Raw genomic sequence first — 3,209 nt, 5'->3', positions numbered from 1 at the left:
ATGATGTATTTTTATGCAGCTTTATTGTTATTTCTTTGATGAAGAAGCCCACTTAATGAACTCAACACAATAATTGTTCCAGCGTAATATTTTGCATTTGTGTGATGCGGTTAGTTAAGTGGTCTTAATCTGCATGCACGACATTATTACATTTCAGTCTTGGGTCTGGGTAGGTAGGATGTGTATAAAGGATGGAGAAAAACCCGTGGAAAGAGGCTGATCTTTCCACGTGTGTATATATATATATGATGGCAAGAGTAGGATGCTCATTACAGCCTTCGTGTTTCCACAGAGGAGGGACTATTTAATTTTAGAGATGTGATGTCTTTTGTATGTAAGAGGAAAGGAACATTAGCGATATGAGAGTAGTGTGGAGTGGAAAGCCTGAAAAAATATATGAATGACGTTGATATGTAAATGGTGCGAAATAAAATATAAAAAAACATTAAAAAATCCAATGGCCATCCCAAAGGACTAACAACAACAACAACAACAACAACAACAAAACAATTTCTAATGGACTCCTTATACAAAAATAGGCGTGCTTTTTTCCCAATGGATGACTAACATTATAATACTGCATAATATTTTGTGCACATGTAGTTGTAGTTGTAGTTGCCAGTCATCCATTCATGTTAAAACCCATTAATGGAACGAATTCATATGGTAAGAAATACTATTTGATAATAAACCGTTCGTCTGACTGGATCACGCCATTATTGGCAGGAAACGAACTATTTTTAGGCATGAATTTAACAGTCGAATACAAAGCACACACACGCGCACGTACGCACGCACGCACGCACGCACACACATACACACACACACACACACACACGTTCACACGTTCACATACACATCAATATACACACACGCATATATATATATATATATATATATATATATATATATATATATATATATATATATATATATATATATTAATCTGAAATTAATGGTCCCATTTCTATAGGTCTTTGCATTGTAAAACAACTGTAGTCCTGTAGACCATGAAATACAACAGAAATATAAAAATCAATTTCAAAGTCTCATTATAGACAAAACGGGATTGTACAGCCCGTGCAAAGCAGGATTTTTTTGTAGGAAGCATTTCTCTCCTCCGACCCAAGGCAGAGAAAAGGAAGGAAAGGAGCCCATGGCAATATAAGGGAAAGGGGAAGAGTCCATGGCAATGAAAGAAGAAGGAAAGGAACCCATGGTAATGAAAGGGAAAGGAAAAAAAACATGACATAAATAAGGAAAGGAGAGGAACCCATGATACTGGAAAAGGAATAAAATGAGACCATGGCAACGAATGGAAAGGGAAGGAGCCCATGGCAATAGAAAATGAAGGAAAATAGCCCATGGTAATGAAAAGGAAAGGGAAGAAGCCCGTGGCAATGAGAGGGAAAGAAGCCCATGGCAGTGAACTCCTCATGGAAAGGATGTCTTTAACACGATGCCTCTTCCCACAGCCTGCTTGAATTTGATTAGCGAGTGCATTGATGGAACACTCTCCCTCCGCGCATGGTGCTTGCTCCCGGTTGTCCAAGGTTGCGTCAAACCAGTTGCATCATAGGTCACACCCACAGAAAGACAGATTTCTTCACCTTCAATCTTGGTTTCTTTCTCTCTCTTTTTTTCATTCTTTGCTTTGTTTTTGTTTTGTCTTTTTATTCTCTTCTTTGCGGATTATTGTGGGATGATTTTTTAAGATAATTTACCCGAGGGGAAATATTCCCTCACACAATAATATGATAACACATACACACATGCACATATATATGTGTGTGTGTGTATGAATGTTTCAGTATGACTAGCTGTGTGCGGGACTGTAACTGCATTTCGTGCGTGCATGTATGTGTGAAGCAGCCCCTGTTCAATTATGAAATTAACTATCCTCACATTTTACTACGTTCTAATTTTCTATTCCCTAATTAACAAAAGGGGGGGGGTGCGAAGGAGCATTTTCAACACTTCGCCAACAGACAAAAGCGCGCAACTTCGAAATGAGAAACGAGTTGATACAAACTTTGTGTGTAACGGAACCGAAAAGAAGAAGCTCATCTGACAAAGAAGAATTGCGGCGTTTCCACGAATCTGAATAAAGTTGTGTGATTCAGGCTTTATCTCTCACTACAGCAATGTCCCTTTGGTTAGTTCTCGATGTTGTTCTTGGTATTACGACTGCGGTTTCTTGCCTTTTTTGTACTTTTTTGTGACTGTCATTGGTATGATATATATTATTGGACTTACATTTATCGTTGCTATTTCTAGGACCATTACTGTGTTATTATTGTTGTTATTCTTGGTGTTATTAATGCTATCATTGTTGCTGTTGTTGTTGTTATTGCTGTTGTTATAATTGTTGTTGTTATTGTCATTATTATTATTATTATAATTATCATTACTATTGTTATTCTTACTACTGACTTATTTTTGATTGATTATTTTTATTGTTTCAGTGTTACTAAGTTTACCGTTATCCTCAAAATCATTATCAGTCCCTATATGACAAAACACGTTACATTACATTAACAAATTTATAAATCAGACCGACTTTAATTCCCTTTTGATTCAAAAGTCTCAAAGACAAAGTCCCCATCCGAATCCCCCCTAATTGGCATCCCCGACGTCCTCCTATTTCCTACAAACGACCATTTAAGCGAGGATGAAGGAGTTGTTTCTAATCCCCCGCGCTTTTTTACCGAACCGCAAAACCCGCCTTCCAACCCGAGATCCTTTCGCCCCCAAGAGATTAATTTCCGCCTAATTCAGCACCAAAACGAATTGAGAGATATTGCAGTGAATTGCGAAAGGATCATCCGCCAGCCTCTGCCATGTTCAGAGAGAGATGCATGTGATTAATTTGGCTTCTTGCGGTTATGCGGGACGTCGATCGTCGGAGTGATTCGTCATTGGTGGCAAATACGTCCGAATTTAGGGGAGAAAGAGGTTTATATTTGGGGGAAAAGAGGTTTATATTTGGGGGAAGGAATCTGTATTTAGGGGAAAGAGATTTGTATTTGGGGGAAAGAAATCTGTATTTAGGGGAAAGAAATCTGTATTTAGGGGAAAGAGATTTGTATTTGGGGGAAAGAAATCTGTATTTGGGGGAAAGAGATTTGTATTTGGGGGAAAGAAATCTGTATTTAGGGGAAAGAGATTTGTATTTGGGGGAAAGAAATCTGTATTTAGGGGAAAGAGAT

Source organism: Penaeus vannamei, chromosome 10 (genome assembly GCF_042767895.1).
Source record: "Penaeus vannamei isolate JL-2024 chromosome 10, ASM4276789v1, whole genome shotgun sequence".
NCBI classification, from domain to species: domain Eukaryota; kingdom Metazoa; phylum Arthropoda; class Malacostraca; order Decapoda; family Penaeidae; genus Penaeus; species Penaeus vannamei.
This window is presented reverse-complemented; position numbering follows the sequence as displayed.